The sequence below is a fragment of the Neoarius graeffei genome, chromosome 16 (assembly GCF_027579695.1).
Source record: "Neoarius graeffei isolate fNeoGra1 chromosome 16, fNeoGra1.pri, whole genome shotgun sequence".
Taxonomy (NCBI): Eukaryota; Metazoa; Chordata; class Actinopteri; order Siluriformes; family Ariidae; genus Neoarius; species Neoarius graeffei.
The window spans coordinates 46323007-46346027 of NC_083584.1; positions in this window are offsets into that span (position 1 = coordinate 46323007).

Below are 23021 nucleotides of genomic sequence, written 5' to 3' on the forward strand. Positions count from 1 at the left end.
ACATGTTTGGTCAATCTGGTGTTCTCCAAAGCAAAGTGCAAACAGCAATATTAAATCCCACTCATAATTTTTCTCCTGGCAGAGGAGGAATGGTAAAGTCATCAAACAAAAACCACAGAACGAGACCTTGCCAGATCTTTATTTTGACGAGGCATATTTCCCCTTTTCCCGACCAGGTTTACAGTGATGTTTTCCAGGTCAACTCATCAAAGTTAATTCCATACCAATGTTTGAGCTTGTAACAAGTTTGAGTGATGTATGATAAGGAATTTGGCTTTTCACATGGACATTTACATTACATGGCATTTAGCAGAGGCTCTTATCCAGACCGACGTACGAGATATATAGGGCTGTGGAAGTGTCTATGACTTCTGCGCAAAAGCATTTTCAATTTTCAAACATTAGAATGAAATCATACAGAAGGTTTGTATGCTAGTAAAGAAAGCAACACATTACACTAGAGACCACTTTTCAGATACAAAAAAAACCCCCACCAAATGATGGTTGTGGTTTGCATGTACAGTAAAGATGCATGCCCATGTCTTGAGGCTCATTCTCTAAGATGGTCAAATTTACTAGCAAATGTCCTGATAAAACTGCACAAATTGTACCTCAGACTTTTTTTTTTTACACAAAGGGTCATTGCACTAAATATTGACTTTGTTTAGTTTACTACTGTTTCCTGTTCTTTATAGTTTTTTTTTTAATAGTATGTCATTATTTTTAAAGGAATCTTTCCTTCACAGCAATTCTTTGTAGGTGTCTTGGACTACAGTGCCTTCCACAATTATTGGTTCCCCTTGTAAAGATTCGTAAAAAGGGTTAGAAAAAAAATCCACCTTTTGGTTAAGTGGCTTCATCTCACACTGAAAAAGTGAGAAAAAGCCAACATTTCATTGAAAATGTATTCAGAGAAAAACAAATCCCTCATCAAGAAAGTTTTCAACAAACACGTGCCACTATTATTGGCACCCCTGGAAATTTTAGTGAGCACAATGTAACTGAAGCACGTTTCCCATTGAAAGTCTGTATTTGAGTTGATTGGAGGGTGTAGGAACTTTCAAGCTGTAATCCATGAGTTCCTGATTAACTGGGGAACAAATATGAGGTGACACAGAGGTCAAATTCCCTTAGTCATCCAGCAACATGGGAAAGATAAGAGAAGACAAACCAAATGAGGGAGAAGTGTGTTGACCTTCATAAGTCAGGGAATGGTTATAAAAAAAATAATAAAAATAAAAAAGCTACTCACCTGAAAATTCCCATTTCTACTGTTAGGGTAATAATAAAAAAAAAAGCAGACACCCACTGGAACTGTTACAAACCTGCCTGGAAGAAGACCCAAGTTTATTTTGACCCCACATACAGTAAGGAGGGTAAGAGACAAAAAAAAAATGTTAAATCCCCAAGGATCACTGTTGGTGAATTACAAGAAAAATAAAATCTTGGGGTTTCCAAATCTCCAAAACCACCATCAGATGCCACCTCCATGCCAACAGATTATTTGGAAGGTTTGCTAGAAAAAAAGCCTTTTTCTATCAGTTAACCACAAACGTAAGCACCTGAAGTTTGTAAAACACTACGCTAACTTTGACTGGAACTGTGTTCTCTGGTCTGATGGAACAAAAATGGAGCTTTTTGGCAACAAACACTCAAGATAGGTTTGACCTAAAAAGAAGGATGGTTATAATGAAAAGAACCCGATCCTACCTGTAAAACATGGTAGAGGTTCTGTGATGTTTTGGGGCTGTTTTTCCTCCAAAAGACCCTAGAAACCTTGTTAGGGTACATGGCATCACGGACTCCATGAGATACCAGGACATTTTAAATCAAAATCTGGCTGCCTTCATCAGGCAACAAAAACTGGGTCATGATTGGATCTTCCATCAGGACAATGATCTGAAGCATATGTCCAAATCAACACAAAAATGGTTTGCTGATCACAGAATCAAGCTGCTGCCAAGGCCGTCTCAGTCCCCTGACCTGAGCCCCATTGAAAACCTGAGGGGTGAGCTGAAGAGGAGAGAGCACAAGAGAGGGCCTCAGGCCCTGGATGATCTGGAGAGATTGTGTAAAGAGGAACGGTCTCAGATGCCCTGCTCTGTATCTCAAACCTTATAAATGTTAGAGCTGTTTTACTGGCACAGGGAGGTGGTACAAAGTATTAAATGCAGTTTGGCATTAGGCTCTTCAGCCACAACACAGAAACAGTCCAAAGTAGTGATTGGGCTTTGCTTGGGAATGTATCAGCTTGGCAGATCAATTTATCTAGATAAGCTTGTTTGAGATAAGGGTTAGCATTTTTTTATTTTTATTTTTTGGCTTGGTGTGTAAAACAGGGTTGCGTCAGACTTGCAATTTCTTTAAATGGCACCTTATCAGAGCATATGACTCTCCTAAGACTGAAATAGGAGGTAGAGATAGAGATGGTACTGCTGAAACGATTACCAGTTGAGAACAACAGGATGTCACACTCTCATGCGTGCACGCACACACACGCACACAAAAAGTGGCATGCTTAAAATGCATCACTTCTGTGATGTGATGTTTGGTGTAATAATGATTTAAAGTCATTATCGATGGTCAGTATTATGCCTACACCCTGAGAACAGCTTATAGAGAACACAGTTTGTTTTCCGTTCTCATCCGTACTTCAAATTCTCATCTGTAATTAGGGCCTCAAGTTCTGTTATGACTGCTTCTGCAGTGAAGCGTCAAAGAGTTGGACCACACAATGACTCGACACAGCCGGACTAGAAAAGGAACATAGGCTCCTAGAGTCGCTATCGGTTCCTTCATTTCATGACACACAAATATCCCCCACTAACGCCAATGCAGAGAAAACACAATGAATACTTCAGAAACTTGGAAATCTCAACGTGAACTGATTGCTCCATGCTGTGCCTTGATTGATTGAATGTTTCAGGCTATAAGATTAATGAACATTTGAAGGAGTGTAGGAAAGTAAATAGTTTCATATGTCTAGAAACTGTTGTGTTTCTTGGAAAAATTGCATCTATTTTCATTCTGACTCAAAGAACCCCAGACTCTTGACACCTTTTCAATCTGCAACCTTTTCAATTCCTGTTATACTTCATAATGACTAATGCTATTTCTAAAGCAGATGGAAATACCTTCTTCACCTTCTTAACCACATGCTAACGCAGATTACTGTCCATCACGGGTCCATTAACGGGAATACAGAAGGGGATTCAAAGTGAATGTGATGTCAAACAGAGCATGTGATAGAGGTCAGACAGCATCAGCTTCCTGCTACTATTCAGAAGCACCTCTAATTTTCAACATGTTCCTGCCTACATTTTAACCTCATATTCCTATTAAAAAAATTATTCTATCCAAAATGCAAATTTGTTGGACTTTTGTCCTGGTGTTAAATGCATCAGTGTTATGGATGTATTACAGAGGTAGACGTGGCTTGGATGCATCCTAGATCTACTAAGTGGTAAGGAATAAAAAGACTAGCTCCACATCTTCAACTTGTCTACTTACCAGCCAATTTCCAAGCACCGTAGGACCATTCTGTGCCCGCACCCAGGGACGTCCAGGGATTTCCCTGAATGTGTGCCACATACAGTAATCAGTCCTGCTTAATCTGCCTATCAGATAACTTTTACTTCCCCATAACTCTTCTGCAAAATGTCATTTTATACAGACGTTACATTTTATTAGCATGGTGCAAAGTACATACAGGCGAGTGTTGACATTTTGTGTACCCTTACTTCAGAAATTAAAACGTGTATATACACTATCGTTCAAAAGTTTGGGGTCACTTTGAAATTTCCTTATTTTTGAAAGAAAAGCACTGATCTTTTCAATGAAGATCACTTTAAACTAATCAGAAATACACTGTATACATTGCTAATGTGGTAAATGACTATTCTAGCTAAATTCTACTAAATGTCTGGTTTTTGGTGCAATATCTCCATAGGTGTATAGAGGCCCATTTCCAGCAACTCTCACTCCAGTGTTCTAATGGTACAATGTGTTTGCTCATTGCCTCAGGTGGGGTTTACATTAGACCGTATCAGCGGATCATCAGATTAACGTTTTTAAAACGATTAGCATGCACACAGCAACGCCAATACACGATTCGCGTGCACACAGCAACACCAATACACGGATACGCTCGGCTCCGCAGGCATCCTGCGCTCCAAATCACTCCGCCCTGAACAGCGAGTGCCCTCTGGAGGGTGCGCACTCCGGCCCTGCGCAGCTCACAGAGCGCGCGAGTGAAGTGCACGAGCAGTGATTTGGGACTGAGCCGCTGTGTGTGTGATCTCAGTGCATGTCGGGCATGCGCGTCACTTACCACTTGCAAGTGGAAGGATGGCAAGCCTAAAGACAATCATAACTACACAATGGGCAGTATTTGCATCAGTATTTGCAGTATTTTCATACTTTTATACTCTTTAATGAAAGGTGATACAAGGCGGAAGTCCGCGCCGTTTTTCAGCAGTCGCGTCACATGACCAACGCCAGCGAATCAGGAAGGTGGATGTCACAGTGACGTTGTCCAATGACGACGCTAGCTAGAGCTCAGCACAGCGTATCCGCGTATTCTCAATGTTTACACAGCACCGGACCAGACACGATCTGGATTGAATACGTGGACCCTGGCGGATTCCCGTTTCCCGGCGTTTCCAGGCGTTTTAATGTAAACGGACAGTGCATCCGCGAAGAAAACGAGACAGATACGGTCTAATGTAAACTTGGCCTCAGAAGGCTAATGGATGATTAGAAAACCCTTGTACAATCATGTTAGCACAGCTGAAAACAGTTTAGCTCTTTAGAGAAGCTATAAAACTGACCTTCCTTTGAGCAGATTGAGGCCCTGTCCACACGGCAATGGATTCAGGTGAATCTGATAAAATTTATCATTTCGGCCTGGCATCCACACGGCACTGGCGTTTTGGGTGCCCCAAAATGATATTTTTTGAGAACGGGTTCCAGAGTGGAAAAATCTGGCAACGGCGCCGTTGCGAAGTCGTCTGGATGAGTAGAACCTGTTTTGTTTACGATGACGTCACAACCACATGACTAGAACAAGCAGCACTCTCGCGCACATCATTCGTAACACCAACAGCAACAATGGATAAGAATCTTTATTATTGGATAAGAATCTTTTGAAATTGTTTACACATTAACCTGACTGACCTGCTAGACAGACAATTTACACCTGCTTTGATGAACAGAAAGTCCAGCCTTCCACACAAAGCAACAGTTACCTGACTATAATGGAGGCAGAGGGGAAAAGGGTCAGAAGACCCTTCAACAGACTGTTTTGTATGAACCACTGCATTGCATTCACTTTTGTATACAGCTTTTCTTTTAAATAAACAAGTAACTGAACCATTTCTTGAATTTCTTTTTTTTATTGGATAAGACTGCTTTTCAAAAGGTTCACACACAATATAAAAAGTTATATAAATTATATAAAAATGCTTTTCAAAATGTTCACACACAATAAGAAAATTAAGTTATATAAAACTATGCACACTAATACAACTAATTTGTACACACAGAAGGCACGATTTCTTCGCGTAGTCGCAGCCATCTTCTTCTTGTTGTTGTGTGTTTGTTCCTGTGAGTGCTTCACACCGGGTAGAAGAAGGGGTTTATGTGCACGCGTCCTACTTCTTCTATTGTTCTGATGTCTCCGATGGGACCGTCTTACAGCGCACGTAGAGGTGTGGCATGTGTATTGCATCGTTTTCAGCAAGCGTTGTGTTGCCATATGTACCTGATATTTTACTGATCCATTGCCCATGTGGACGCGATATTTTTTTTACCCGCTAAAAAAAAAATCTTGTTGCCGTTGTCGTGTGGATGTAGCCAGAGTTTCTGGAGCATCACATTTGTGGGGTCGATTAAATGCTCAAAATGGCCAGAAAAATGTCTTGACTATATTTTCTATTCATTTTACAACTTATGGTGGTAAATAAAAGTGTGACTTTTCATGGAAAACACAAAATTGTCTGGGTGACCCCAAACTTTTGAAAGGTAGTGTAAAAAATTAGGAAAGAAAATCAGTAATTGCTGAATATATTTGTGATATACTACTTTTTTTCCCCCACTTGCCTGCATTTTAGGGTTTTTTTGTCCTTTTTTAAATATCTCCATTAGTAGTGGTATCTCAAAACACTTTGAATAATTTATCATCATTTAATTTGTATTTAATGTATGAATAAATAAATGAGTGAGACATGAAAATAAACAAGGGCGGCACGGTGGTGTAGTGGTTAGCACTGTCGCCTCACAGCAAGAAGGTCCTGGGTTCGAGCCCCGGGGCCGGCGAGGGCCTTTCTGTGTGGAGTTTGCATGTTCTCCCCGTGTCCGCGTGGGTTTCCTCCGGGTGCTCCGGTTTCCCCCACAGTCCAAAGACATGCAGGTTAGGTTAACTGGTGACTCTAAATTGACCGTAGGTGTGAATGTGAGTGTGAATGGTTGTCTGTGTCTATGTGTCAGCCCTGTGATGACCTGGCGACTTGTCCAGGGTGTACCCCGCCTTTCGCCCGTAGTCAGCTGGGATAGGCTCCAGCTTGCCTGCGACCCTGTAGAAGGATAAAGCGGCTAGAGATAATGAGATGAGATGAGATGAGATGAAAATAAACAGCCAAAGAAATAATAATAATAATAATAAAAATAAATAATCCTTCTACCTCTCAAAAACATCCACCATGTAGATGGATTGGTTATGCTAAATTGCCCCTTGGGGGAAGCCATGGCCTAAGCCATGGTTAGAAAAGCAGCTTTGGGACCAAAAGGTCGTTCCCTGGACCAGCAGGAATGGCTGAAGTGCCCTTGAGCAAGGCACCTAACCCCCAACTGCTCCCCAGGCTGCTCTGGGTATGTTGTATGCCGCTCTGGAAAAGAGTGTCTGCTAAATGCCTGTAATGTAATGTAAGGTAGTGTGTGTGTGTGTGTGTGTACACATCACCTTGGACTAGCCTCCTATTTAGGGCAGATTCCCATTTCATGCATAGCGTTCTACCACGAGTCTGACCACAACAGAGCAGGTACTAAAGATGAACCAATGAATCAAGTTCATGTCCACAAGTCTTTTCAGAAAATAGCATTTTCTCATAAAATACGATCCACATGCATAAAGAAAGGCTCTTTAGTGTTTGTCCTTTCTCTGATTTCCAAATATATGTATTTTGTTCCAAATAGCATGTTAGCGTGTCCCAAAATAGTGCAGTACGAAGGAGTGTGAGAATGAATTCCAGTGAAATTGTGGCTAGAGTTTTGTACTAATGGCTTGGCCAAAAGACAAGTGTTTTGTTATTCAGAGTCATTGCCAGTGTGCAATCAAAAATGTGTAAACAATTATGGAAAAACACAGTACTGACGTGTTTACTTTGTCCTTGTAATGGTAACAAATCAAGAAAAATGTAGGGAAGCACAAAATATGCCCCACTCTAATGAACTGAATTAATAAACATACTTAAAATGAAATCAAACATTTTAAAAAGCATACAAAAAGAAAAATATAAAACATATACCAGATCTCTCTTTTATGTCTGAACACAGAACCAAGTTCAGTGTTACATCATTTACATTAGTCTTACATCTGGTTTACATTAGTTGTCTTTCCTTCAGTTCTATACTTTATTTGTCCTTTTCCTGTTTCCTCCACACAATGTACAGCAGTGTGCAACAAAGCCATTTTATACAATAAGCTTTGTCTTATATTAAAAAATATAAAAAAGGCAAAAACTATTCATAACTACTTCCATATAGATGCACCAATTTGTGTCCAATCCTGTACTTTCAGTGGCCATTTGATACAATAAACTATTGTCTGACAAAAAGACACATGATAAAAGATCTCATCTCATTATCTGTAGCCGCTTTATCCTGTTCTACAGGGTCGCAGGCAAGCTGGAGCCTATCCCAGCTGACTACGGGTGAAAGGCGGGGTACACCCTGGACAAGTCACCAAGTCATCACAGGGCTGACACATAGACACAGACAACCATTCACACTCACATTCACACCTACGGTCAATTTAGAGTCACCAGTTAACCTAACCTGCATGTCTTTGGACTGTGGGGGAAACCGGAGCACCCGGAGGAAACCTACGCGGACATGGGGAGAACATGCAAACTCCACACAGAAAGGCCCTCGCCGGCCACAGGGCTCGAACCCGGACCTTCTTGCTGTGAGGCGACAGCGCTAACCACTACACCACCGTGCCGCCATGATAAAAGATATAAATGGAAAATATATGTATGTATACAGTGCTCTCCACAATTATTGGCACCCCTTGTAAAGATTAGTCAAAAGTGTTAGAATGAAATCCACCTTTTAGTGAAGTCGCTTCACTGAAAAAAATGAGAAAACCCCAACCTTTAATTGAAATAAATGTATTCTGAGAAAAACAAATCTCTCATCAAGAAATAATTATTAGCACCCCTGCATTTAATACTTTGTACACCCTCCCTTTGCCAGTAAAACAGCACCGAGTTTCTCCTATAACATTTATAAGGTTTGAGATACAGAGCAGGGCATCTGAGACCATTCATCTTTACACAGTCTCTCCAGATCATCCAGGGCCCAAGGCCCTCTTTTGTGCTCTCTCCTCTTCAGCTCACCCCACAGGTTTTCACTGGGGTTCAGGTCAGGGGACTGAGATGGCCAGGGCAGAAGCTCAATTCTGTGCTCAGTGAACCATTTTTATGTTGATTTGGACATATGCTTCAGATCATTGTCCTGCTGGAAGATTCAGTGACGACCCAGGTTTAGTTTCCTGATGAAGGCAGCCAGATTTCGATTTAAAATGTCCTGGTATTTTATGGAGCCCATAATGCCATGTACCCTAACAAGGTTTCTAGGGCCTTTGCAGGAAAAAGGCCAAAACATCACAGAACTTCCAGCATATTTTACAGTTGGGATCAGGTTCATTTCATCATAGCCATCCTTCTTTTTACACCAAACCCACCTTGAGTGTTTATTGCCAAAAAGCTCCATTTTTGTTCCATCAGACCAGAGAACACTGTTAAAGTCAAAGATGGCATAGCATTTCACAAACTTCAGGTGCTTACGTTTGTGGTTAACTGATAGAAAAAGGCTTTTTTTCTGGCAAACCTTCCAAATAATTGGTTGGCATGGAGGTGGAGTCTGATGGTGGTTTTGGAGATTTGGAAACCCCAAGATTTTATTTTTCTTGTAATTCACCAACAGTGATCCTTGGAGATTTTTATTTTTATTTTGCCTCTCTTACCCTCCTACTCACTGTACATGGGGTCAAAATAAACTTGTGTCCTCTTCCAGGCAGGTTTGTAACAGTTCCAGTTGGTGTCCACTTTTTTATTATTGCCCTAACAGTAGAAATGGGAATTTTCAGGCGAGTAGATTTTTTTTTAACAACCATTCCCTGACTTATGAAGGTCAACACACTTCTCCCTCATTTGGTTTGTATGTTCTCTTATCTTTCCCATGCTGGCGGATGACAAATGGAATTTAACCTCTGTGTCACCTCATATTTATTCCCCAGTTAATCAGGAACTCATGGATTACAGCTTGAAAGTTCCTACACACTCCAATCAACTCAAACATATTGTACAATTTAAATAGGAAACATGCTTCAGTTACATTGTGCTCACTATCATTTCCGGGGCGCCAATAATTGCATCACATGTTTTTCATTCATCTCATCTCATTATCTCTAGCCGCTTTATCCTTCTACAGGGTCGCAGGCAAGCTGGAGCCTATCCCAGCTGACTACGGGCGAAAGGCGGGGTACACCCTGGACAAGTCGCCAGGTCATCACAGGGCTGACACATAGACACAGACAACCATTCACACTCACATTCACACCTACGGTCAATTTAGAGTCACCAGTTAACCTAACCTGCATGTCTTTGGACTGTGGGGGAAACCGGAGCACCCGGAGGAAACCCACGCGGACACGGGGAGAACATGCAAACTCCACACAGAAAGGCCCTCACCGGCCCCAGGGCTCGAACCCAGGACCTTCTTGCTGTGAGGCGACAGCGCTAACCACTACACCACCGTGCCGCCCATCACATGTTTTTGTTGAAAATAATTATTTCTTGATGAAGGATTTGTTTTTCTCTGAATAAATTTATTTCAATTAAAGGTTGGAATTTTCTAATTTTTTCAGTGTGAGATGAAGCGACTTCAACAGAAAGTGGATTTTTTTTTCTAACCGTTTTTACTAATCTTTACAAGGGGGCCAATGATTGTGAAGGGCAGTGTACCTTCTTAGATATACAATACCAGTGAAAAGTTTGGACACACATTCAAATTCAATGTTTTTTCTTTATTTTTATTGATTAAAAGTCATGTCTTAAAGTAATGAGTGATGTCATTTCTCTTTCTTAGTTGAGCGCTTCTTGACATAATACGAGTTGTGGAATAGGGCTATTTACTGTTTGATCTCAAACACATTAAGAAGGCAAGACATTCCTTTAATTACCTTTTGACCAGACACACCTGTTAATTGAAAAGCATTCCAGGTGACGACCTCATGAAGCTGGTTAAGATAATGCCGATAGTATGCAAAGTGTCAAGGGAAATGGTGAGTACTTTGAAGAATCTAAACTATGGAACATTTTAACACTTTTTGTTTACCACATAATTCCATACATGTTCCATGTGTTTGTGGCAGCAGGGGCATGGTCAAGCACCGGTCTGTGACAGGAGGGTGGAGCCAGGGAAGGTGAGTGGCAGAATCGCTACACCCGACGGTAATTAACCTGTGTTTTGTGTGTGTTTTCCCAGTAAACCGCTCCCTATTTAAGGAGGCTGAGAGAGAGGAGAGGGAGCGCAACCCGGGATTGGATGCAGTGTGTGTGTGTGTGTGTGTGTGTGTGTGTGTGTGTTTGTTTACGCTGCTTCGACTGAAAAGTTGGAAAAATAAATAAGCCTTCTCTGCCTCCAAACGTTGTCTTGCCGTCCTCTGTGCTCCACCCACACTTGATCCGCGCTACAGTGGTGCTGAAACCCGGGAAGGTGGAGCACCAGCTTTGCAGCCCCATGGAATCCTCCCCGTTCACGGACTTGGTCCACGCCCTCGTCACGGCTCAGCAGAGCCAGCACCAGGCACTCGTCACGCTCCGAAAGGAGCAGGAGCGCCGCTTTGAAGCCCTGGTGCTGGCTCAGCAGGAAGATCGAGAGGCGTTCCGGCGTCTCCTCGCGTCGGCGGGGTCCACCAGCGCCCCGGCCGCGGGCCCGTCTCCCCTCACCTTGACCAAGATGGGCCCGCAGGACGACCCCGAGGCTTTCATCACCTTGTTCGAGCAGGTCGCCGAAGCCTCGGGGTGGCCGATGGAGCAGCGCGCGGCGTGCCTCCTCCCCCTCCTGACGGAAGAGGCGCAGCTGGCCGCACTACAGCTCCCCGCCGACCGCCGGCTGGCCTACGCCAACCTTCGCCGGGCCGTCCTCCAGCGCATGGGGCGCACGCCCGAGCAGCAGCGCCAGCGCTTCCGCGCGCTGCGGATGGAGGAAGTCGGCAGCCCATTCGCGTTCAGCCAGCAGCTCCGGGACGCCTGCTGGCGGTGGCTGAGGGCCGAAGATCGCGACGCCGAGGGAATCATCGACCAGGTGGCGCTGGAACAATTCATCACCCGCTTACCAGCCGGAACCGCGGAGTGGGTCCAGTGCCACCACCCGGTGTCGCTGGATCAGGCCGTAGGACTGGCGGAGGATCATTTGGCGGCTGTTCCGGCGGCAGGACAACTGGCGACATCGTCTTCTCTCTCCTCTTCTCTCTCTCTTTCTCCCTTCCCTCCTCCCGTGTCCCGTCCTCGCCCCATTCCCCCACCACGGAGGCGGGGGCCGGCTCCACCCCAGCCGGCCCGCCGCACCCGTGGTGCCCTCCCGTTTCTCCCTTCTGTGTCTGTCTCTCCCCCCCCTCAGGTGAGTGAGCCCCAGAACACAGCTGCAGAGGGAAGGCCTGGGCCGGTTTGCTGGTGCTGCGGGGAACCGGGCCACCTGCAGCAACAGTGCACCGCGATGGAGGTGGGGGCGGTGGTGCAGATCCCCAATGCGCCAGAAGCTGCCCTCGATCGGGCCGGAGCATATCGCATACCAGTAAGTGTACAAGGGGCTACATATCAGGTGCTGGTGGATTCGGGTTGCAATCAGACCTCGATCCGCCAAAGCCTGGTTCAAGACGAGGCATTGGGGGGAGCACAAGGGGTGAAGGTGTTGTGTGTGCACGGGGATGTTCACAGCTACCCGTTGGTGTCGGTCCACATATATTTCAGAGGGGAAAAATCGATAGTGAAGGCGGCGGTTAATCCTCACCTTACCCACTCTTTGATCTTGGGGACTGATTGGCCGGGATTTCGGGGTTTAATGGCACGCCTAGTAAAGAGTGGGTCCTGCCGGTTGACAGGGGAAGGTCCCGGTGTCGCTTTGGCTGGAGCTGCGGTCGCAGAGCTGTCTACGTCATCTCCGCGACAGAGTGAGGAGCCGCCGGCCCCTCCTCTTTCTATTGGGGAATCCCTCGCGGATTTCCCACTGGAACAACCGCGAGACGAGGCTCTGCGACACGCGTTTGACCAAGTGAGAGTAATCGATGGTCAAACGCTCCAGCCGAACGCCACCCCGTCCATCCCCTATTTTTCCATTTTGAAAGATAGGTTATACCGAGTGACGCAGGACACTCAAACGAAAGAGCGAGTCACCCAGTTGTTAATTCCAAAGAGCCGCCGGGAATTGGTATTCCAGACGGCTCACTTTAATCCCATGGCTGGACACCTCGGGCAGGATAAGACACTCGCCCGGATAATGGCCCGATTCTATTGGCCAGGGATTCGCGGCGACGTCCGTAAGTGGTGTATGGCGTGCCGTGAATGCCAGTTAGTAAATCCAGCGGCCATCCCAAAAGCGCCCTTGCGCCCCCTACCATTAATCGAGACCCCATTCGAAAGAATTGGGATGGATCTCGTCGGGCCATTAGATTGGTCAACATGAGGGTACCGCTTTATATTGGTTCTGGTGGACTATGCAACGCGATACCCGGAAGCGGTGCCTCTTCGCAATATCTCAGCACTCAGTATTGCAAAGGCCCTCTTCCACGTCATCTCCCGGGTTGGAATCTCGAAAGAGATTCTGACTGACCAAGGCACCTCGTTTATGTCACGAACACTGAGCGAACTGTATGGGCTACTGGGTATTAAGCCGATCCGCACCAGCGTTTATCACCCACAGACGGACGGTTTAGTTGAACGGTTCAATTGCACCCTCAAGAATATTATCAAAAAATTCGTAAGTGAGGACGCACGTAACTGGGATAAGTGGCTCGAACCCTTGTTGTTTGCAGTGCGAGAGGTCCCCCAAGCCTCCACGGGGTTCTCCCCATTCGAATTATATGGGCGTAAGCCACACGGCATCTTAGATGTACTGCGGGAAAATTGGGAGGAGGGACCTTCACAGAGCAAAAACGAAATCCAGTACGTTATGGATCTGCGCGCAAAACTCCACACGCTCACCCACCTAACTCAGGAGAATTTGCGGCAGGCCCAGGAACGGCAAGCCCGCCTGTACAACAAGGGCACGCGCCTTAGAGAGTTCACTCTGGGAGATAAGGTACTCATCCTGTTGCCCACGTCGAGCTCCAAATTAATCGCCAAGTGGCAAGGACCCTTTGAGGTCACACAGCGAGTCGGGGACGTCGACTATGAGGTTAGGCGAACGGACAGGGAGGGGGCACTACAGATCTACCACCTCAATCTGCTGAAACTCTGGAACAAGGAGGTCCCCGTGGCGTTGGTGTCGGTAGTTCTGGAGAAGGCGGAGCTGGGGCCGGAGGTCCAAAAAGGGACATTGGCATCACGTACCTCTCCGGTCCCCTGTGGAGACCACCTCTCCCCGACCCGACTCACGGAGGTCGCCCAGTTGCAGGCCGAGTTTTCGGATGTGTTCTCACCCCTGCCCGGTCGCACTAACCTCATAGAACACCACATAGAGACGCCCCCGGGGGTGGTAGTGCGTAGCCGTCCTTATAGATTACCCGAACACAAAAAAAGGTGGTTCGGGAAGAACTTCAGGCCATGCTCGAAATGGGCATCGTCGAGGAGTCCCACAGTGACTGGAGCAGCCAAGGCCGATGGCTCGGTCCGGTTCTGTGTGGACTATAGAAAAGTCAACGCAGTGTCTAAATTCGACGTGTACCCAATGCCTCGTATTGATGAGCTGCTCGATCGACTAGGCACGGCTCGCTTTTACTCGACACTGGATTTGATGAAGGGATATTGGCAGATCCCCTTGACTCCATTATCCCAGGAGAAAACGGCCTTTTCCACACCGTTCGGCTTACACCAGTTTGTCACACTTCCGTTTGGGCTGTTTGGGGCGCCCACTACGTTTCAGCGGCTGATGGACCGGGTCCTCCGGCCCCACGCCACCTATGCGGCCGCTTACCTAGACAACATTATCATTTATAGTAATGACTGGCAGCGGCACCTGCAACACCTGAGGGCCGTCCTTAGGTCGCTGAGGTGGGCGGGACTCACTGCCAACCCGAAGAAGTGTGCGATTGGGCGGGTGGAAGTATGGTATCTGGGCTTCCACTTGGGCAACGGGCAGGTGCGTCCCCAAATTAATAAGACAGCAGCGATTGCGGCCTGCCCAAGGCCCAAGACCAAAAAGGGGGTGAGACAGTTCCTGGGGCTGGCTGGCTACTATCGTAGGTTTATACCTAATTATTCGGACATCACCAGCCCGCTGACTGACCTCACTAAAAAGGGGGCGCCAGATCCGGTCCAGTGGACAGAGCAGTGCCAGCGGGCTTTCTCTGAGGTAAAGGCTGCACTGTGTGGGGGGCCACTTTTACACTCCCCTGACTTCTCTCTCCCTTTTTTGTTACAGACGGATGCGTCGGACAGAGGGCTGGGGGCCGTTTTGTCCCAGCAGGTGGAGGGGGAGGACCGCCCGGTCCTATACATCAGCCAGAAGCTGTCAGTGCGTGAGGGGCACTACAGCACAATTGAGAAAGAGTGCCTGGCGATCAAGTGGGCGGTCCTCGCCCTCCGTTACTACCTGCTGGGGTGCCCTTTCACCCTCTGTTCGGACCACGCGCCCCTCCAGTGGCTCCACCGCATGAAGGATGCCAACGTGCGGATCACCCGTTGGTATCTGGCACTCCAACCCTTCAACTTCAAGGTGGTCCACAGGCCGGGGGCGCAGATGGTCGTGGCGGACTTCCTCTCCCGTCAAGGGGGGGGGGGGGGGGGAGTCGGCTGCGGGCCGGACGGGCGCCCGGCCTGAGTCGGGCGGTGGGGGTATGTGGCAGCGGGGGCATGGTCAAGCACCGGTCTGTGACAGGAGGGTGGAGCCAGGGAAGGTGAGTGGCAGAATCGCTACACCTGACGGTAATTAACCTGTTTTTGTGTGTGTTTTCCCAGTAAACCGCTCCCTATTTAAGGAGGCTGAGAGAGAGCAGAGGGAGTGCAACCCGGGATTGGATGCAGAGTGTGTGTGTATGGGTGTGTGTGTGTGTGTGTGTGTGTTTACGCTGCTTCGACTGAAAAGTTGGAAAAATAAATAAGCCTTCTCTGCCTCCAAACGTTGTCTTGCTGTCCTCTGTGCTCCACCCACACTTGATCCGCGCTACAGTGTTATTTCATAGTTTTGATGTCTTCAGTATCGTTCTACAATGTAGAAAATAGTCAAAATACAGAAAAGCCTATGAATGAGTAGAATAGGGGTGTACAAACTTTTGACTTATACTGTAGGTCTCATCTCATCTCATTATCTCTAGCCGCTTTATCCTGTTCTACAGGGTCGCAGGCAAGCTGGAGCCTATCCCAGCTGACTACGGGCAAAAGGCGAGGTACACCCTGGACAAGTCGCCAGGTCATCACAGGGCTGACACAGTATACTGTAGGTATCTCTTTATTTGTGTCCAATCCTGAATGGATTGTCAGTTGCCATTCCATACTATTGTATGACTATGGTGTGACAAACAAAAACAAAAGAAAATAAAACATGGGATAAAAGATATTAAAGTCAAAAAAATATTCCCACCTTCTACAATAGTATGAAAATACATATAATATTTGAAGAGGAGCGTTTTACTTGCCATTTCATTTTACTTACAAATACATAAAGATTGAGTGTAAACGTTTTGGCCATGTGAGCTCTTCCTTTTGGGAATTGAGATCCAGTTTCCCAAAACCAAGGAAAATGTCTAATAACTAAAGAACCACCATCCCATTCAGGTGTTCCCAGGATAGTCTCCTGTCCCACCATGACCCTGTTGAGGATAAAATGGTTAGTGAAGATGAAAGAAAGAATGAATATAATAACTACGCTTCATTTCTGTTTGCTGGGTCACACACAACAGTCTTGTGTACACTGACCCAAGATAAAAGTTAAGAGGTTTAGAGGAACATATTATTTTTGGACATGTTTAAGCCATAATCAGTTGTTAGCAAATCTGTTTTTGTTTATCCATAAAGCTAATATCATGGCGAGCATGATTGAACTATACATTGAACATGAGCCAACACACTGAAGCTTTTGAAATGCTGCTGATTGTTGGTTCTCGATTTCAAAGACTGGGGGTGTGTTTCTGAGGAGGGCAACGTGTCCCAATCCCAGTCTTCTTGATAATTCAGGGCTGGAACTGCAACTTTGATGTTCAGAAAGAGTACATTTGAGCGCAAAAGATTGTGGAAGGGCAGCACAGTATTCCAAGAGATAGTGTGGGTGCCTCATAGCTCCAGGGTCCAGGGTTCAATCCTGAGCTCTGTTTCCTGTCAGTGCAGACACTGGCATTTTCTCACTGTGTCCATGTGGGTTTTTTTTCCCCTGTCGGTACAGTGTTCTCACGTCTCTCATCTCCCAAAAACATACTGGTATGTAAACCATATGAAGTGAATACTGTTCCTTGAAACAGACCATTTTCTTTAAGCCACTCCCCCCCCCCCCCTTTAGCATTCAGACACTTATGGTGGAAATAAACATCTTTGTACTTCTCTTAAAATTGCAGGTTTTTCTGATATATAAAATGAAACTAATAAATCGTGATGATTCTTTGTCATTTGGGGCGGTGCGGAGGTGTAAGTGGTTAGCACGGTTGCCTCACAGCAAGAAGGTTCTGGGTTCGAGCCCAACGGCCAGCGGGGGCATTTCTGTGTGGAGTTTGCATGTTCTCCCTGTGTCTGCATGGGTTTCCTCCGGGTGCTCTGGTTTTCCCCACAGTCCAAAGACATGTGGCTAGGTTAATATGGGAAGGCCTTGGGCTGAGGTGCCCTTGAGCGAGGCACCTAACCCCCAACTGCTCCCTGGGTGCTGTTAGCATGGCTGCCCACTGCTCTGTGTGTGTGTGTGTGTGTGTGTGTGTGCTCATTTACTCACCTGTGTGTTCACTGCTTCAGATGGATTAAATGCAGAAAGGAATTTCACAAGCGTGTGATGAATAAAGTTGTTGTTCTTGTCTTAAAACACTTTTTGCTTGTAATACACTGCTTGGTCTTTTTGTGTAAAAGAGTCTGCCCCCTTCCTGATTTGACCCTTTTCTTCCACTCTTCCTTGCAAAAAATGCTTCAGATCTATCAAATTGCAGGGGGGGGAGTCCTCCTGTCACAGCCCTTTTCAAGTCATTCCACAGGTTTTCAATAGGCTTTAGACCTGGGCTCTTACTGGGCCATTCTAAAACATTGATCTTCATCTTCTGAAGCCAGTCCTTTGTTTACTTAGATCTGTCCTTTGCATCGTTATAATATTATTTGGTACTTGGAGGTATTGTTTTATTCCTTTTGATTCCTTTTATCTTGAATGGAGCCCCAGTTCAAGCTAAAGAGAAGTAGCACCATAGCATGATGCTGCCACCACCATGCTTCCCTGTGGGTATGTTGTTCTTTGGGTAATAAGCGGTCTTGTTTTTGCACTAATCATATCTTTTAGAAGTATGCCCAAAAAGTTCTACCTTGGTCTGATCAGACCATAACACACATTGCCACATGGCCTATGGTGATTTAGATGGGATTGGATTTTTTTTGTTCAAAAGTGCATCTGTCTATCCACCCTACCCCACAGCCCAGACATGTGAAGAATACAAGAGAATGATGTCACATGCAGGGAGTGACCAGTACTTGCCAGATATTCCTGCAGCTCCTTTAATGCTTCTGTAGGTCTCTTGGCAGCCTCCCTGATAAGTTTTCAGTTTGTCCTTTTGTCAATTTTGGAAGGACATGTGGTTCTTGGTAAATGTCACTGTAGTAACTCATTTTCTCCATTTGTTCATGATGATCTTCACAGTACTTCTTGGTACATCTAACGTTTTTAAAATTATTTTGTACCCCTCTCCTGAAGCTCTTTGGGGACCAAATAAATTCAAGAAACATCAAGAACGTCAAGAAAGTCCTGTAGAAACAGCTGATCAGAATCAGAATCACATCACTGACAACAGGCGTGTGATAGTTATTATTGAACATGATCTTGAATGTGGCTCATTCTTAGTACAGCCACATGCCCCACTTGTTAGGTCTGCCACATCTGGCAGGTAATCTGGCAGATCAAACCCACAAAACAATATCCAAACCAGCTGACCCGCCAAGACATGAAAAAACCTGCATCAAAAAAATCAAAGGTGTAAATGTCAACGATCTGTCAGGATTTATAGCCGAGATCCCCGCGTGCAAAGTGCCATAGTAAGAGAATATTGTAAAGCATCAACCTGAATTTTGATGGCTTTTGCAACCACAGGGAACCTGATCATAAGTGCATGGCAATGTATCTCAAACACTTGACCACCAGACAATTAAATTTGTATCTTTATTTACATAAGATAGAGAGGTTATCATCAAGGGCTTATTTTAATTTGCTTTTTAAAAAAATAACATAGAATTAGTTACAAACATGGGCAGCACAGTGGTGTAGTGGTTAGCACTGTTGCCTCACAGCAAGAAGGTCCTGGGTTTGAGCCCAGCGGCCGGCGAGGGCCTTTCTGTGTGGAGTTTGCATGTTCTCCCAGTGTCTGCATGGGTTTCCTCCGGGTGCTCCGGTTTCCCCCACAGTCCAAAGACATGCAGGTTAGGCTAATTAGTGGCTCTAAATTGACCGTAGGTGTGAATGTGAGTGTGAATGGTTGTTTGTCTCTGTGTTAGCCCTGCGATAACCTGGCGACTTGTCCAGGGTGTACCCCGCTTCTCACCCATAGTCAGCTGGGATAGGCTCCAACTTGCCTGCGACCCTGAAGAACAGGATAAGCGGCTACAGATAATGGATGGATGGATGTGTATGGGGTTAGTTGATTGGTCGCCTCTGCCGGTCATGCTGACAAATGAAATCTGGTCTTTTCATTCACAACAGTCTGAATTCTCGACCACTTCCCAAATTACTTTTTGGCATTTCACGTGACTAGATTTTCCGATTGCTTTGAGAGGGCCCACAAGTTTACAAGCCTACAGACATACGACAGCTGCTGTCATTGCATAAGGTAATCTTTATAATTATGGATCTCTACCATACGTAATGTATATCTCACGTGCACAATCGGTTATTTGTGTAATCATGTCAGATTATGATGGACCAAGTACGAGTACACCAAAGAAAAGAAAGTGTGTGCATTCTAAAACAAAGTTCAACTAGAAATCTGAAATTGTCACTGACACTTTCAAGTCTTCATCTATTTCAAACGTAAACCAACAACGTGAGCATTAACAGTCTTGCGCCATTGGCCTCGTGACATTCTCTTAGCGCCTAAAGCTCTCTCGGGATTTGAATTGCCTCACGCCAAGAGATATTCACCGAGCGAATCACTCCACAGACAGTTACCCCTACACAGACACAGTTCTGTAATGTTACTCTTCTTACAATATATTTACAGCCAAATCTGATACAGTTCTCTTTTTAAAGAGAACTTTCTTGTTATGTATCATTTTACAGAAACTCCGTTTGCCATTTATTTCATTAAAATATGCACTGAAGACTGTGTTTACTCCCTAAAGTATCTGTACATGTAAACAGCTAGGCTTGCAGTACTCGAGTCCAACTCATGCTCTAATTTTAAGGACTCCTGACTTGACTTGGACTTGAGCACTGATGTCTCGGACTTGGACTCATGCATTAACTGCATTCGAAGACTCAGATTTTTTTGTTATTTTTTGTAATATGCCATAATAATTTGGCATAAGATATTTATATCTAAATTAAATTTTATACTAATTTTGTGCAAGAGAATGCACATTCACCTGTTCATACGTCGTGTTCAGGAACAAACTAACGTTAATGGTGCTAAAATGCCTGGAGAGAAGCCCCTAGGATTGTCTGCTTTGCTTATACGGACTTCTCGTGCAGTAGGAAAAAAACGCACTGTGATGTGTTCGATATGTAGAAGAACTATCGAGGAGACGACGGGGACAACCTTGAACTTCAATTGTCATTTGGTGAGACTCCGCCCAGAGAAGGAAGCGACACGCTATGTTCATTGCTCTTTTGATAGCAGGGTTTGCTTGCTGACCGATGAACTAGCTAGTGTTAACCTTCTCTCATGTTATTTGTCCTGTTGATAGTGGGCGGGGCTTGCTGAGCAATGAACAAGCTTTTTATCTGTTGCCTATTAACTAAAATAGGGCAGTCAAGCAGTAACGTTAGTCCAACACAGTAGCAGAGATGATTTCGCATAAAGGCAACACCGTCAAATGGTGCAGTTGGAGTCTTGTTCTCAGACTCGACTCAACTAGAACTCAACTTTGATCAATATTGGACTCAACTCAAAATTTTCTTGATGACTTGGACTTAAACACTGGGAACTTGAGACTGGACTCGGACTCGAGGTTTAGTGACTCGACAACAACACTAAACAGCTGACGAAATTAATTAATCAAAAACTGAAAATGACCTACCTGACCTTGGAAAGTTGGTCAAAGGTCAAATCTGACAGTTGATTCAGGTAGAATGGGTATATATTTGGGGTAGTTTACTACAGCATGTTCTCATCTCATCTCATTATCTCTAGCCGCTTTATCCTGTTCTACAGGGTCGCAGGCAAGCTGGAGCCTATCCCAGCTGACTACGGGCAAAAGGCAGGGTACACCCTGCACAAGTCACCAGGTCATCACAGGGCTGACACATAGACACAGACAACCATTTACACTCACATTCACACCTACGGTCAATTTAGAGTCACCAGTTAACCTAACCTGCATGTCTTTGGACTGTGGGGGAAACCGGAGCACCCGGAGGAAACCCACGTGGACACGGGGAGAACATGCAAACTCTGCACAGAAAGGCCCTCGCCGGCCATGGGGCTCGAACCCGGACCTTTTTGCTGTGAGGTGTCAGCGCTAACCACTACACCACCGTGCCACCCCACTACAGCATGTTATGAGCCAAAAACATTATCTCATAGTGAAAATTACATTTTTGTTTATTTTGATAGTTTTTCAGAATTTTGATGTAGACCTGAAATTATTAAAGAAACATGTGATGTGACAGTACGAATAGAAAGAGCATATGTAAATTATATATAGTGAATACTATATTTCATTTATGTAGAGTTAGTCGTTTAGACTAAAAGTAGAGAAAACACCAATGCAAAAGTTTTAAGTGATAACCATCACTTTTGGGAATTTTTGTAATTTATATATTTTACACACACACACACACACACACACACACACACACACACACACACACACACACACACACTTTTGATAAAATATTTCACTTTGTCAATAATCTCCAAAAGAATATGCACTAAAGAAAAAATACAAGGTCATTGTATGTAAATATTAAACTATTTTTATGATTTTTTTGAAAATAGTACCATCAGAAACAGAAAACGACCTTTTTGATCTCTAAAAGTAGGTCAACGGTCAAATTTGACACTTGATTCTGTTAGAATCATGTTTGGGATAATTTATTATAGCATATTATAAGCCAAAAATCAATATTTCATGGTGAAATGGTTATATTGACCATTTGTATGAATGTGCAAAATATGCTAAATTAAATTTTTTGAAAACCAATAAAGACTTCTTTACCAAAGAAGAACCTGCACTGGTCCAGAGCAAATGACAAATTTTGGTACCATTGGTGTTTTTGAACATGTTGTGGTTTTGCCTATTTGGACAACAAACTATTTTTGACCGCAGTCCAGAACACTTACTTTCTGCTTGACTGGCATTGAAGCTTTTTGCGCAGGAAATGAGCACATCATTTGTTTATATAAAAGTTTAGGGGTAAATCCTTATACCTTTAGTAGATACTGTGATAAATGAAATGACATTTTCAACAAAAAACACATAAAATATGCTCTGTGACCTTGAAAAATAGGTCAAGGTCAAGCATCTTGGGTCAATGAGCTTCCGTTGTCTGTGGTTAAAATTTTGTCTGAAACTGAACAACTTTTGGAAGAGGAAAAAAAAAATCACCAAAAACAATAGTCCATCCATCCATTATCTGTAGCCGTTTATCCTGTGCAGGGTCACAGACAAACTGGAGCCTATCCCAGCTGACTATGGGTGAGAGGCGGGGTACACCCTGGACAAGTCGCCAGGTCACCGCAGGGCTGATACATAGAGACAAACCACCATTCGCACTCACATTCACACCTACGGTCAATTTAGAGCCACCAATTAGCTTAACCTGCATGTCTTTGGACTGTGAGGGAAACTGGAGCACCCGGAGGAAACCCACACAGACACGGGGAGAACATGCAAACTCCACACAGAAAGGCCCCCGTCGGCCGCTGGGCTTGAACCCAGAACCTTCTTACTGTGAGGCAACAGTGCTAACCACTACACCACCGTGCCACCAAAAACAATAGTCTTCACTAATAGAGTGCTCTTTCACATTTCCGTGTATACGGCCTGTGAAAGTTCAGCCAGGAAAAACTTTCTGCACAGTGAGGATATATTATTTTATTTTTAATCACTTATTTACCACTTATTTACCAAATGCTTACATTTCCCTTTATATTACCGGTTTGTAAAGAAACCCATACGTTGGAAATATCCCAGTGTTTTAATGTCTCTAAAATCTAAATCTGTATCTGATAGACACCAGTGTAGGCCTAT